Below are 14,714 nucleotides of genomic sequence, written 5' to 3' on the forward strand. Positions count from 1 at the left end.
ACAGAGACCCGAATGTGCGTCTCTGGCGTCCGTTCTGACAGATGACGTGTTGTGAGTAAAGTCTGGCCTTGAGGCTGCTTTCTGCCTTTCCTGCAGACACGCGATTAAAGCTCAAATCGGGAGATGTGTTATTGTGAGCTGCTGTCACTGTGTTTAAGCGCGTGGGTGTGCGCTGTCCTGATGAGGCGTGGGGAGCTGGGAGGAGGGAGCAGTTGTGATGTGAAAACCTGAGAGAACCAGGTCAGTGATTTTGGAAATGCCCCTCCAGGTTTGTTGAGGCTGGAGGTCAAAGGCCATCGGGGTTCTTTTGTCATGTGCTGCAGGCTGATACCACCCACAGTGGATCTTCCAGCTGAACCAGAGCAGATGAACGTGCTGGAAGTACAGAGGAGTAATTGCATGTGAACAGAGCGGCCTTGACTGTTCCTGTCAGGAGATATCTCCAGTTGTGGGCAGCTTTTCTACCTGCCAGATGGTCTGCAAATCACTTTTTTTTATTCCCCCTGCCTTCTGGGCTTTAAAACCACCCTGCCTACCTGGAGAAATGTGTCAAAGCCTTGATTTTTTTTTTTTTTTTTTTTTTTAAAAGAATCAGTTCCTTTTAACAGCCTGCCAACTGAGCTGACGGCATCTTTTTTTCAGCTGCGCGTCCTCCAACTTGATCAAAAGCAACAGTTTGTCAAACTACAACCCACCCGCCCCCAAGTCCTCAGTCGTTAGCCAGCTCCAATACTCGTGGAAATGATAAAACAAAAACAACAGGAACATTTTCAGCACAAATGACCGTGTGCAAGCTTGCAGCGACGCATTCCCCCTCGGCTGCTCACGCTGTTTCTGGAAAAAAAAAAAAGTAGGAAAAAAAGAGGCACTTTTTCAGGGCTAAATGCTCTTCCAGTGCAGCGCCAGGCTGACTTTGATATGGTTAAGTGGAAGTGCTTTGCTTCCCTGCCAGCCTGTTCGGGCCATGGTTAAGCTGTTTGAAGGGGGCTGGAGACAAGGGGGTAGCGTGTTTGTGCCAAGCCGAGACGAGGCTGCAGGGATGCAGGACCAAGCGTCTGTTCCCAGACTCTCGCTCACAGGCCCTCCCTCACCTTCCCTCTACTTTACGCCAGCCGGCTTTTCATTCCCCGCATCTGCTCCCCCAGTCGCAGCCTCCTTTCTTCTCCCTCTTTTTCTCCTCCCGTCGTTCACTTTTCTCGGTCTCAAGCACTCAAACACACACACATGGACTCATTTCCTCCTCTTTCTCTCCGAAGCCTCATTAAAGGAATTATGACTGTGTGGTTTGGAGGGAATTGAGACGCTCTGTCTTTTTGTTGGGTTTTCCCCAAACTACCAAAACACAACACTGCAGTGGTGACTGAATTGAGCCGCATGTGATATTTTTTTCGGAGTGTCACTTGAATGAGCAACTTTCGACTAATTGTCCAGAAAATGATGCTGCCACAGTCTTTTCAGACTCCAAAGTGACTTCTTGTTCAGAATCTGACATTTTCTGTGGTGCCACCAGAAGGTCAAATTTGATCACTTACTCAGGGAAATATCTCAACAAGTGCTGAATGAACTGATTTGTAATTTTACACAGATAATCATGGTTCCCAGATGGCAAATCCTTATGACTAGGATGAACCTCTAATGTGCGCTTTAGCACGAGTATGAAATTTCCGTGTTTCATCTCCAGATCTGTCAACAGAGTTATTGGGAAATTTGGAACTTTGGACTTTCATGGTCCCCAGAGGATGATTTGTAATAACTTTGATCATCTGACTTTTCATCAAGCACCATCATTTAATCATCAGATCCCTGCAAACTGAAGGCATCCTCATCACCATTGCCTACATATTTCTGTGAGGCATACTTTAAGCACATAAAAGCATGCTAAGATGAAAGCGCAAGATGAATACGGGAACATTATCCACCTAATGTGTAGCCACCATGATACCGTCCATGAATTATTGGCACGACCTCGAGCAGTTCAGGCACGTGATGGGAACCGGCGATTTCTGTGGTAACGGGATGCTAATCCTCATTCTTAGAGCGCTTGTCACGGCGCATCCATCATTCTGTAGATTTAGGTTAGCTGCTTCATCGTAAGCCATGAACACGATTATTACTGCTTAGCCAACTTAGCTAATGCTTCTTTCTAGGCTTGGAATTGCTGCCACCGCTAGCTCCGCCGAGCAGGAAGTGCCACCCATAACGGTTTCGAGAGGAAGCTTTGTGGGTACTTTCTTACATGCTGGCAATGTCTTTATGGGTGTGTCAGCACACTGAAGCATCTCGCTCAAAGCATGGCTGTAGACTCTTAGTGTTGTTGTTGACAACAATACCTTTAAGTCCAACACCTAAACATTTTTAAGGTTACAACGAACAACTTTCACCTGCATATCGTTTGCCAAGTGGCATATTTGTTGGTGCTGCTATCACAGAAAACCCATTGGATCGCTTTCCGTTTACCTCAAAGGAGCAACTGCCAACAACACTGCGCACAATGTGAGTTTATCCAATCATTTTAGTCTATCACGGAGACATGAAGGCAGATTGAAATGGTGCCAGTCTGGCTGGATCGTCAGTGAAACCGTTTAGCAATTATCCAGACTCTCTTTCTCTCAGTAAATCAATGAATCGACTTATTGTTCCCGCTCCAGACTAACCTCGCTGGCTGTCTCACAATAGAAGCAGATAATGAAGGCTATCTAAATATTAAAACCACAAGCAGGGGGAGAAACATGACCCGGGAGAGCATTGTCCAAGCAGACACGATAAGAACTTCGGTGTTTTAAAGTCTATCGTCGTCTCGCTGTCACAGTGCTCGACCTTTCCTTAAAAAAAAAAACACCCACTTGCACTTCTTGGGAATGTTGCCTGCCTGTGTGTGTGTGTGTGTGTGTGTGTGTGTGTGAGAGAGAGCGAGAGAGTGTGTGTGGGTGGCTGTGTGCATGTGTTGCATGCACATACATATGTCTTCCCATCTGCAAGCCTATGTGTGGGGCTTTTTTTTTTTTTTGGAGGGGGGAGAAAACCGTCGGCCTCGCATTCTTACAGGAGGAGCGCCTCCTTAAAGTTTTCACAGCTGATAGTTATTTTATAAGGCGTGGAGGCTGCAGAAAGTTGAAGTGCCCCAACGGGACGAGGGGGAGAAAGCGATTCCACTTGGTTTTCTCGCTGCTCTGGATGCGCTGAGAAAGTTTAAATGATGAAGACAATTTGAATAATGGAGTACGATCTCCTGCTGAGTCTCCATGATCCGGACTTCCAAATTTAACTCCACGTCTGAGAGGCCCGCTTTTGATACGAACCGATGACTTTCAAGAGGTCGATTTAAAAAAAAAAAAAAAAAAATCGTTCTGGTTCTTTGATGAAACTTTAATGTTCCCTGTGGGGGAAAGTGGGTCATTCTATTCACAGATACAGAAGACAGTTGTTTTGATGTGTCATTTTGATGCGTCACAGTGCATACAAACTGGTATTGTTTTAGAAACCGAGCTATTTCTCCCAAAAGGTTTCATACCTCACGTGCTTGGAGCGGGTCTGTTTTTTTTTTTGTTTTTTTTTTTTTTAGCTGAGTGATTCATCACAGTGACAAACCTCCATTTAGACTGTGGCTTAGTGACACTGGAGTCTGATAAAGAGGTTGTCCCGTCTGCTCTGAGTCAGAGGTTATCTGGTCTCAAGATGATGGTCTGGCTTTGCTCGCCTGTCCTGACACGTCGTACCCCACAATCAAAGCTTCCTCGGAGGGGGGTGGGAGGTGTGTTACGAGTGTTGGGAATTTCTGGTGTTAAGAAGGTAGGCTGTGGCTGTTACACTGGGGTTAAGTGGTATGTGGAGGGAGGGGCCCGAGGCAGGGAGTGGAGGGACAGAGGAGAAGACTTAGACTGGAAGGAGGTGGAAGGTGGTGTCTCTGGGGAGGGGAGGCGAGACGAGAACAGAGGAAGAGATGAGATGGAAGACATAAAGGGCTTCAAAGCGTCTGCGATCTATATTTTTAAAGAACACATCAATCGACAGCGTGACAGCGTGAAAGGGGTCGCCTGTAGTTATGAACCTACGGAGAGTAATCGCCCAAGGGTTTGTTGTGCTGGTTATATGGTAGTCCTCACACCAGGCACTATCCATCCCTTTCTTCTCAAAAGTAATCGCCCATAGCCAGGGGAGCTATGCTATGGGAAAGCAAGTTGAAGTAACTGCGAACTAGCAGTTATATCAGCCAAAAACTAGGACTTGTGTAACATTCAGCATCTTAAGAGCCGGATATTTCCCTCAGGAGCTGGTGGAGACCAAAAACAGAGCTAAATTGTGATATTTGTGAGAACTTTGTTGACCGTCCAAACCTGCAAAACTAAATTCCCATCAGCCTCAGCTGTTTGTGGTAACTGCTAATCAGCAAACTAATGTCAAATGAAGGTTCTGACTAAACATCACAGCATGGCAAAGTCCTCCCTCATCCGGGGAAACGCCATATGACCTTTAATGCAGTAAAAAAAAAAAATGCTTATGTCAGTTAATGGCGAGAGACGAGTAACTTTTTGATCCTGTTTGAATTGTGCCTTGAATGTATACAATGAAAAGATAATTTCACACTAACAAAATCTAAAAGACTCTGAAAGTATGTAATTCATAAAGACTACACACCTAACTGTCATACAAGTGATGCTGTCTAGTTTAACAGTCACCAAAGGCCAAAACTTTACCTTGTGGAGCCGGTATATTAACTTTTTGAACACCTTTTCTGGTGTTGGTGATGTATATTGAGTGAGGCGATGTAGTTCACTGACATCTGCTGAACATCAGCATGTTAGCATTGTCATTGTTGGCGCGTTACCATGCCGACCGGAGCATTCAGCGCAGTTGCCAGCAGCCTCACAGAGCTGCTGGCTACTGCTGTAAACTCATCTTGTTTCATTGCTCCTGCGTATCATGGAGTGTAGCTACATTGGCGTTAGCCTGTGGGGTATAGACAGTCACTGTAAGGCAAGTGAGTAAGAAGACATATAGGTCGCTGGAGAGTAGCATGTGTGTCATGTGAAAGTCAGCCCATCCACACACAAAACGCATGTTTGTGCAAAGTGTGCGTGTGTTTGTGTGTGTGTTTTTCCTCTGCTGACTGCATGAGTAAGAGTCAGCGATGTATGACAAATGATAACCGGAAACAGTCATGTGCTGCTAATGGACTAATGAGTGCCCGACTTTAAGTGTCCCTCCTCCTCCGTTTCTTCCTCCAGTCCCTTTCCATCTGTCCATCCCCCGTCCTCTACTTTCCTCCTGGATACGGGCAGAGAATTTATGGGGGGCTGGGGGGGTTGAACCCATGCTCACCCCGTCCTCACCCCTCCCCTGTTGTCTCCGAGCAGATCAGACAGGCATTCTTGGGGTGTGTGTGTGTGGTGTGTGTGGTGGAGGTGTTCCCCATTAATCCTCTCCACCAACTGTGTGACCATGCCATGCTTTACACTGGACGTCATGTGCGACACATGATATTGGACATGTTGGCGCGCACACAAACACACACACACACACACACACACCCTTGGTCGGAGCAGCTTGGAGTTGTAGGAGCATTATGATTGCCGTAAGCGTTTTAGGGTCCTAAGCTGATAATCTTTCTGTTTTGGTATTTGGTGCGCTCCCTCTGCAGCGTCCAACAGCTGGAAGACACACTATTGGTTCACCTCTGCGTGTCATGATGTCATTATATCTATCGCTGCCTTTGTTTTCCAGCATGAGATCAACACACAGATACAGTTTTGGTACGTGACACATCCAGTAGCAGCAGTCGTGACAGTTTTCTTCATAGTTATTCGTAATAAGTTCTACGCACGCTGTCAAAGTTGTGACGGATCTCTCGGCAGCCATCACTGCTGCACTTTTCTTCCTAGCCTCCTCCGTCTCTCTCCTTCTTTGGTTGTTATCTCTGTTGCCTCTCGCCGTTCCTCCTCGCTGTTTGTGCAGATGTTGTTTTTTGACTTTTCATCTCACGCAGCATACAGGGCGTTGAATTTCAGCGCCGTGCTCACATAGTCCCAGACACCTTTGTGTTGTTTCGAGAGGAGACTATTGCACCTTTTGTGGTTGGGTTTTTTTTTTTTTTTTTTTTTTCGCTCACAAACTCGAGTATTTGGTGGAGCTGGGAAGCGGCTGTTCCCATTACCTAGCTGCCTGGGGGTGGCTGTGACACACAGCCGTTTGATTACAGATGAGTTGAGGAGAAGGAGGAGGTGGAGGAGGGGAGGCAGGGGCGGCGACACTGCTGTGTCCTGTGGCTTTTTCTCGAACTGTGCTTCTCCTCCTGCAACAACATGTGTCAAAGATGTGACGATCATTTTTTGGGTAACATCAAAAACCTGCATCTACTGCAGAGACAACTGACACAGGCGTAAATGTAATTCAGTGCAAAAGGACTGTAGGTTGTAGCCTCCATGTTCTGGAGAGCTTCCCTGTCTGACCCATTCTGAAGTAAGTGGACAACACTTTAAGCTCTGGGAGCGTGCAATCGGCATTTGACCTTGAAAAAGATGATCAACTTGATAATGAAAATGGTAATACAGGATGGCCTGGTAGCACTACAAGTCGCTGGAAGTGGACTGAAAGATTGAATTTTTCATGCCTTTTTTTTTTTTTTTTTTTAAACCCGTGCTGTAAAGGAAAAGGTCAATCCAGATTAAAATTCAGTTGTACATTAAAGCGGCATTTAGACATTGGCCACTTTTTCCTCGACCTTTCAGTTTTAGTTGGATGAATCCTCCTGTAGATATGACTTACATTATCTGTTAGACTCTGATTATGTTGCACACGGTTCTTCTGAGCCCCAATTATACTGTCGATTATGAGTGAAGCGCTCTGCGTGAATATCACAATCTCACACTTTAAGTGATGTTGCTGCACGTCCCTTGCAATCACTTACCCTTAATGGCTGTCGCCTACACGCGCATACAGAAATAAATAACGTTCGATACATGGACAACAGGCTCTCGGGCTAAAACACGAAGCTACAACAGGCCTGGGAACATTGTGTTTGTTTATAAGTGGCTCTTGACCCTTTTTCGCCCGTCCACGTATCCCTCGCTCTCATCTCCCCTTCCTATCTTGATATTAAACATGCAGATAAAAGCAGACGTAACAAAACGACAGTAATCCATACAGGAGAGCACAGCAGGGCCAGATGTGTGCTGCCAGTGTGTGTGTGTGTGTGTGTGTGAACAGCTGTCTGTAGAGAGCAGGCAGGTGAATGAGTTCACATGATGACTGCACAACGATCGCCCGTGTCTGAATGATCCTTGTTTCTGTCGCTGTCGATGTCCGTTTTTTAAAGAGTTTCTGCCGTTTCATTTTCTCACTAATCGCTTGAGTTTTTCTTGCAGCGACTGCGCTCATATCTGCGTTGAGATTTTTTAAGTGTAAAGAATGTTCGATTTCCAGTGTGTTGCTTCCCAAGTGGGCCTGCGCGCGGAGCTTCTAAATTCACTTCATGTCTCCTCAGCGCCTCGCTCCCCTGCTGAGTCTTTACCCCAGACAGTGTGATAATCTCCTCTGTTAGTTGAAATATTTAGCTGTGCAGCCACAGTTTAGGGAGTGGGAGGGTGGGGGGGCTGAGAAACATGCCTTTCTCAGCCGGGGAGAGCTTCTTTCAGGAACATGTGGGCTTGTATTTTTTTTTTTTTTTCCGTCATTTTCCTTCTCCTGCCGCAGCCTTTTTTTTTTTTCTCCCCCTGTCGCATGTTTCTTTTTGTTCGGCCACTCGATAAATTGTTATTCTCCCGTTAACATTATGGTAATGGTTTAGTCAAGGCTGCAGGAGGAATGAGTGGGACAGAAAAATCCACCGTGACTCCTGTTTGTAAATGACACCCACCGTGTTTAATTCATTGTCGGCGAGGGAGCGCGCGCATTTAAGGCATATTCTCTCAAGGGCATGCAGCACGTGGGCCATGGATGCAGGCCAAAGCGTGTTTATTTGGCTGCTGTCAGAGAACAATCGTATACTTGTGGCACAAATAGCTGTTTCCTGGATTCAAATTTGGCCTTTAGTGCAGCCTTGCGTACATGTTTTTGCCCTTTTAAACCTTTTGAACAAGTTATCACGGTCGTTGTACAGCCGAGTAGCGGACCTCAAAGTCTTCCCGTTACGAGTTGTGACAGTAGCTGGCCGCTTTCCCATGGTCGGCTACATCACACATAGCTGTGCAAACCGCTGAGCTCATATTATCACAGTAGCAGCTATCGGTGAAAAGAATGTTTTCTTTTGCCGGGGAAAATAACAAGTGGAGCTGAAATAACCCGGCGGAAAAAACCCCTGTTCGAATGGCTCCTGCATTCCAGCGGCATAGGTGGTCGCGTTCAGTCCGAAGCCGCACATAATGGGGAAATCAAAAAAAAAAAAAAAAAAAACTGGTTCTCATGCTTCTGTCAGATGCAAATGGGGGATATTCACGTGTCAGCCAGATATGTATCAGAGCAATATGCAAGGCACATGGTGAAGAGAGAGAGTGGGGGTGGGGGAGAAGAGGACATGTCTTTCAGGAGGTACAAGTTAATCCACCAGCCCCGATGCTCATTTATAACACCTCACATTGTTCAAGTGCACAGTACTGTTGTTTATGTTGATGAAGGCTCTCAGTCACCCAGGTCATGGTCGAATGACTGAGAGCCTTGTTGTTTACCATTTTGGGGAGGAATGCCCTTCAGCTGGCGCGGGAGAATGAAGGAACATCCAGGAAGCTGTCTGATTACAGGAACCACCTGCGCTTCAACTTGAGACACAGGAAAAATACCTAAGAACTCACGACTGGGCCACAAGGATGCTTCAGAGAGGGCTCAAAACCAGTTATTCCAACAGATTCATGGACTTGGGCTGCATTATTCTAGTTGCGGTTCAGTTGCTAGCCTCAAGCAGGAATGAGGTGCAGTGATCGTATTTTTCTTCTAACACCTTCTGATTTGTTACATTTTTATACTTGCTCTATAGCCCCTACTGACTCTGACTCGGGTGACATCACCTGAGGTGTATGTATGTATGTATGTATATGTATATATATATGTATGTATGTATGTATGTATGTATGTATGTATGTATATATGTATGTATATATGTGTGTGTATATATATATATTATATTATATTATATTATATATATTTATATATTTATATATTTATATATATATATATATATATATATATATATATATATATATATATATATATATATATATATATATATATATATATATATATATATATATATATATACAACCAGTGAAGTTCTCCTTTAAGTCCTCTCTTCAAGTGTAAACTGACCTTTACAAAAATGACAGTTCACCTGTTTAGGCTTCCAGTAAGTTCAGCCGGCTCTACCTGCAGACCTTGATGGTCACGGAAGCTCAGGAGAAAAAGGCTTCACGGGAAGCTGAACCCACATGTCATCGACGGCCCCCGCAGCCAGTAATGCAGTGTTCAAAAGCCGGCTGCAGCGTGATGGCGTCACTGTCAGAAATCTGATCGACTGGTCTGCGTGGGAACAAACTGTCCTTTAAAGTACAAACTGTAATCCGAGCATCGGTGCTTGTGATTGACAGGCTGTGTTTAATATGTTTTTTATTGCTCTGTTGTTTGGTTATAATCCCTGCAAAGCGGCATTGATAGCGAGTGGATCATCCGGCTGACTGGTGGCCTTGCAGCAGTATCATAATGTTGTCATGGTGCTTCTTCACTTGGCTGCAGCATTTAATGACTTTGTTGACGGCATGCTGACGCTCAGCAAGCGACACGTCACGTGCTTTTTAACTTAAGCTCCCGTCCCTTCCGCTGCCGCTCTCTCCTGCACTGTCTAATAATGTACTTAATGTCATGGAAATAATCTTTGAGTCCATTAATCTGGATTGTGCTTTTACTGCCGTGGTTTACAGTTCTCACAAGTGATCACACGCTGCTCTCAGCTGCTGAAATGTCAGCGACAGCTGCCTGAGTGTAACTTCAGCCCAGACACGCCTCAGTTAATCTGGTCATCTGTACATTTAAATTCCAGTCCATATCCTGGCCTTAATTTCTCCGTCGTGCGCTCCCTCACGAGGACATTGATGACCTATAATTTTTTACATTATAGTGGCTATAATCACAACAGAACGATATGTGGGGAGATTAACTGACACACTGGGTTGTCAAGAGCATGTAGATGGCTGCGAACATGAGGTGGAGGGAAATACACGCTGGATCTTGTTAAATATGGAGGCTCAAAGGAGGAATATGTAGAATACTAATTGCTCGTGCTGAATGATGCCACATACAAATGAAACGGGATCAGATCAGATCCAGTACGGCCCTCGAAGCTGAGAATTCGATGTCAGATTTCATGTTCGCGTGTTTGAATTTCTTGGCAACATCTCTGACCCGCCTCGACTTCCATGTGATGGAGCTGGCACTGGCCTCGTTTCAAACCAGCACAGACGCACACAAACGCACACAGCACAGTCTGTTCAATTCCCACACTTTGGCACTCACACAGCAGTCACGTCCCCTCTGCAAACACATCAGATGACGGGAGTAACCATCAGCTGACTCTGGTTAATATTATGTATAGTCTGGAGCGTCTAAACCAGTTTAATGTTGGCCTACAAAGCCGTTGCTTGTTTTTCAGTAGATCATTGGCCACGGGAGGACATCTGAGATCAGATGAATCTCATTTGGGTCACTATTTCAGGAAGCTTGATTATTTCTGCTCAGAAAATGTCCTGATACACAAGGTTGAGGCATAACAGAACAAAAAAATGATTGAGACGGTGATTTGAAGAAACTGGCTTATTTTTTTTCTGGCCCAGAATTTGGTACAGTGAATGCAAAGCTAATGCTAGCAGAGAGTTAGCTCATCTTATTTTAGTGCTGGGAACAAGTGTGGGGGGTCAAACATGAGACGATAACATGTTAATTATTGAGCTTTGGAGCTGCTGATAGAGCAAAACAGCTAATCTAGCTCTTTCTAAAGGTAAACATGTTTGCCTGTCTCCAGTTGATATGCTATCTAAGCTAACCTGCTGCTGGTGGTAGCTTGATTAGCATAGGGGCATGAGTGTTGGTATCTCATCTGGGTTTTGGCAAATATATTAAAAATTTTGCCTTTTCTGATTTTCATATTCAAACTCAAAACAAATAGGGGGCAGCATGTTGCTGGAGTAACTGCTAATGGCTGCTAACTTTAACTTTAGGTTTGAGATAGCTGGTTAGCATGCTAACTTCGGTATGTCTTTGCAACACAACACATGACCTAAATGCCAAATTGTCAGAAATGTTATTCATGTTCTGTTGATCATTTTAGTGCATTTTCAAATTTTTTCATCCAAATGTCTTTGGTATTCGAACCTTTAAACACATGTTTTGATATCGCCACATCTTTGAATGTTGCAGTGTGCAGTTTTCTTATTTTTTCTTACTTTTCAGTTTGCGTGGGGTTCCACAAGCTGACTTGTGGAATGTGTCATCAGTTAATTTGTCTTTGCCGTGTGCCTTTGTTGTTTTTGTCAAACATTTGCGTTCCTTCAGGCATTTTCCACGCGCTGTGGCTGATATAAAGAGGCATTGTTCACAGCTGTAGAGATGACTCTTGACCAGGCTATTGATTCTTTTTGTGTACCTTGCATACCTGCATCGAACAGGTTGTGTTGAAACTTCTGTACTGCCCATTGTTTCTTTATGTGTGCTGTGTCTCTGTGTGACGGGACCGCTGGAGCCGGTAAGAATGTCCTACAGGTGATGGTGTAGAGGTGAATACAGCCATAACAGGGTCTCTATTCTCAGCTTTAAAGCATTCGGGGAATTCCCGACTGTCAGTGTCACTGTCAGTTCTAGTTATTTACAACATCTTCCCGTGTGTGTGTATGTGTGTGTGTGGACATGCTGAGGAGTTGTGAATGCTGGCAACCAGAGGAAGATTAGTTTACACAAGCGAGCGTTTTTGTTCTCTGGATTTGATTTCACTTCTTCACACTTATGAGCTAGATTCAAACCACTATGTTGGTGGGCTGATTTCACTGTGCAATCATTTTACGTGTTGCAAATCTTTTTAATCAGAATATGAATTTCCAATAATAGAACTCATCTGATCTTCTGAAAATCTGACAGAAGAAGAATGACTAGAACGTCGTTGAGGCTGTTCAACTCATTCATTCCTGTGTTTACGCAATGTTCAAGAGGGAACCACATCATGTCTCTGGAACAATATTTCCTGGTTGGGTGTATTAAACGATTTTTAATGGCTCCTGAAAACGGTTGTCTGATGTGGCTGAAAAGAAAACCAATGAGATTGATCAAAAACAGTAAAGTTGCCTGAAAACCAAAACACAGAGCTGAAAGGTGCTAAAAAGCTCCACGGAGATTTGGTGACACAGCGTCACCTTCGGTATGTACACAGCCATTTGATCCACTGAGTTAATGGCTAGATATCTCACATGATGTACACGGACGTCTAATTTTCTCAAACTTCCAAGTATTTTACCAGCAGCGAGCATTCACAGAGAACTGAGCAGACTGTTCTTTGAGCCGTCTTTATTATATAGAAAAAAGTTTCCCATCACCACCTCATGAGGTGATATTGGCATATTTCTCCTCCTCGCTGTCATTCGAAAACCACTTCCTCCCTTTCCCTCTTCTTCTCTTGTCCCTTTAGCACCTCTGAGAAGCCTTTCAGTGAAGATAAATGAGCACTCCTTCCTGAGGAGAAGCTTTTTCCTCAGCACTGGGGATAATGAGGCTCTCTTCCTGGAGTCATTTCGCCTTGTGAAAGTAGCTAGAAATGGCCAAACCCTGAATTCAGTTAAGAAGCAATATCACGATCTTTTCTGCTGTACAGTGCTGTAGCGACACATTTGCATATGCACCGCTCTGGTGTCATCCCTCATAAACACAACTGTGCTTGTGATTACTTGCCTGTGTGTGTCTGTGTGTGTGTGTGTTCTGCCGGCAGATTTGCCGGTGTCACACACTCTACCTGCAGGGGATTTTGGGATTTTAAAACATGTTCTTTCCAACGCGGTCAACAGGTTAATGGGACGCGTGATGAAAGTGGGATTAAAACATGCTGACTTTCGTCTCGAACTTAATCTTGTGCACTTTATGCATGTGTGGAATTATTTAGAAAGTCGGCATGAGTTGAAACTTCAGGGTGTCTTGCCGCACGCTTTAAATCTTCGAGAGTACATTTGAGGGAACTTTTCATTTGCATGTGCTAAGTCGACCAAAGTGAGGCTACCTCAGTTTCCCCTGAGAGGTCCGTAACAAGCTGATGCGCTTCAGTAAAACCAAAACCGAGCTCTGTCAGGTTCCTTGCACTCTTGTTTCAAATTTAGGATTGCGGGAAGAGAAGAAGACAGAAATGGTCTTGTGTGTTTTGGCTCTGGGACGGCAGCCTGCAGCCAGTTTTAGCCCAGTTTGGAGCGGCACCAGCGGCTACCCTCCTCACTGAACCAGTTTGGGCAAACATGTAGCGCCAGGGATAGCTGAGCAGCGTTCAGGCACGCGCTCGCAACCTGCAGGGTGTGTTGGAACATGTCAGTCCACTTCCAGTCATATGTATACAGCGTCATATTGCTGTAATCTCCTGGATTTGTTCCCTTTCTGTCTGTTTGTGTCTTGTAACCGGGCGGCTGCTGCTGCTGCTGCATCTTTTTTATACACTCTCTCCCATCGAGCCTCTCATCATCTCCCGACTGCTTTATTCTTTAATTTCCACCTATTTTTATCTGCACTTCCTGCCACATGAAAAATACAAAGAAGTAAAATTAGAATGGAAGGGGACAATAAAAAAAAACGCTTTTGATGAAGTTGTGGACACTTTTAAAGCGACGTCTATAAAAAGTTCTGAATGTAAAAACGGCTTCTTTTTTTTTTTTATTCCAGATTTAAAAGCCTCGGCCTCGGCCCCGTAACACGAGGGCGTGTGTCCTACTTCTTGGCAGTTGGCTCATAACCGTTGTTTTACGTAACACACTTCATCCCATTTTGTCTGCTGTTGCCATGGTGAGGCTAATTTATACAGGCATTAAGAATTAGGCCCCTGTTGTTAACACGCACCCGACGCTGGTTTTTGCACATAAATACACACTTGTGCACGCTCGGATGATTCAAGAGGTAAATGTGTGTGCGCCCGCGTGTGTTTATGTGCGCGCAGCTGTTGGGGAGTTTGTGTGAGACTCCGGTGTAAAAAGGAAGGAGTGAAGTGGGCACAATGAGCAGCGTATTAATGCGTGTGTTTGTGCAGCGGATGAGAAGCTGAGAGTGATTGATGTGATTATTAGCGTGAAGAATTTGGTGCTGCTGCAGTGTTTGTTCATGCACACCGAATGTAGAGGATATCACAGACACGTTCCCGCCGTTTAGTTGCGACCTGCTTTGCACATTTTCATCATCTGGGCACCTAGAATTTCCTCTCTGACTCATCTGCTTCCCTTTTTGTGATGGCTGTAAATAAACCAAAAGTCATCAATTGAGAAAACTTCTGACTGATGAAAGAAATCGGTAAGAATTTACAGCTTGTAGCTGGATTTAACGCATCAGTATACTTGGAGAAAGGGAAGGTCTCTGAAGTGTTTTCTAATCAATATACATTTGTGTAAAAAAAGAAAAAAGTGACAACAGAAAGTAAAGGATGAGAAGCAGTGAGAACAAACAGTTGACAAAGGAAGAAGAAAGCGCGTCAATGCTGCCATTGGCGAGAAGACGGGGGTTGACCT

The 14,714-nt window shown here is 44.7% G+C and overlaps 1 protein-coding gene across 4 annotated transcripts in view; it reads left to right on the top strand.

Moving 5' to 3' along the window:
* ripor2 (RHO family interacting cell polarization regulator 2) overlaps window positions 1-14,714 on the top strand; it is a 64,947-nt gene that overhangs the window by 16,774 nt on the left and 33,459 nt on the right. The gene's annotated exons all lie outside the window — the stretch shown is intronic.

The sequence above is a fragment of the Acanthopagrus latus genome, chromosome 3, assembly GCF_904848185.1.
Source record: "Acanthopagrus latus isolate v.2019 chromosome 3, fAcaLat1.1, whole genome shotgun sequence".
Taxonomy (NCBI): domain Eukaryota; kingdom Metazoa; phylum Chordata; class Actinopteri; order Spariformes; family Sparidae; genus Acanthopagrus; species Acanthopagrus latus.